General features: G+C 32.1%; 1 pseudogene; it reads right to left on the bottom strand.

The window, feature by feature from the left end:
* Positions 1-155: 155 nt before the first annotated feature.
* Positions 156-273, bottom strand: LOC119592788 (annotated as a pseudogene).
* Between the last annotated feature and the right edge of the window lie 857 nt (positions 274-1,130).

The raw sequence follows: 1,130 nt of genomic DNA, 5'->3' as shown, positions 1-1,130 counted from the left end.
AAGTGGACTAAAGAATAATTAGGACACTTTGTTCCTTTTCAAGGAAATTTTTAGTAATGCGAATCATTATCACTTTACTTTCTATTTGCAAGTATAAGAAGAGCTGTTAAAAGTGATAAAAAAAAAGTGTAACATATTAGTTCATATTGATAAATCCCAAACAGCATCTGGTGTTCCCAGCGGTCACCCATCCAAGTACTGACCAGACCCTACTTTGCTTAACTTCGCTGATCGGACGAGAAGCGGTGCTTTCAACGTGGTATGATCGTTGAAAATTTTAAAAGTACTTTAAACCTTATTTATCTCAGTGCTCACGATTCTTTCATCATTTAAATATAATGTAACTTTGGTTTTTGAATTACCCTTTCATTACCATTACATTATAATTATGACGCGTGTAAGAACAGAAAACACCATATTACCCGTCCATATAAGAGGAATTCTAGACGAATGGTTCATCAGCAAATGTATATTTTACAATGAAGGGATATAGTTAAGTAAGGGTAAGGGTACCACTTTAAAGGGTCACCGCTTCTCGTCTGATCAGCAAAATTTAAAGAATAGTTGGGTCTGGTCAATACTTGCATGGGTGATGCCTGCGAAAAACAGATGCTTTTATTTTACTATACACGTTAAATTTTATTCATATCTTGAACTTTCCGCGCCAGATAAGCAGACATACAAATTTTTATTTGAAACATTCAAAACATAACTTGCCAATAGGAAACTACAAATGAACAAAAGTGACGATAGAAGCTCGAAAACATGTCCTCGTCACTAATCTATTTTCCCTACCCCTAATTGGCTACTTGTAATTATTATGATCATAAAATGACAACGATTTAAATTTAGTATTATGTCCTTTCTTACCATGATTGCTATCTTTAAATTTTATCTGATTATTAACTTACCAATTATCACCTTCAGTGGAAAGATACAATTACAATTATCAGCACAACTACTGTTATTTTTTGTTCAAATTATCATCATTATGTTACCATTATTATAATGATCATTCATGTTTTTTTATAATGCGATAAAAAAATCTATCATTCTTCCAAGCTATATACAACGATATTGGTTATAGGTACTTTTAGGGTAATCCTTCTCATTACTATTTCTCGACAAAT

The sequence above is a fragment of the Penaeus monodon genome, chromosome 30 (assembly GCF_015228065.2).
Source record: "Penaeus monodon isolate SGIC_2016 chromosome 30, NSTDA_Pmon_1, whole genome shotgun sequence".
NCBI lineage: Eukaryota > Metazoa > Arthropoda > Malacostraca > Decapoda > Penaeidae > Penaeus > Penaeus monodon.
This window is presented reverse-complemented; position numbering and strand designations above follow the sequence as displayed.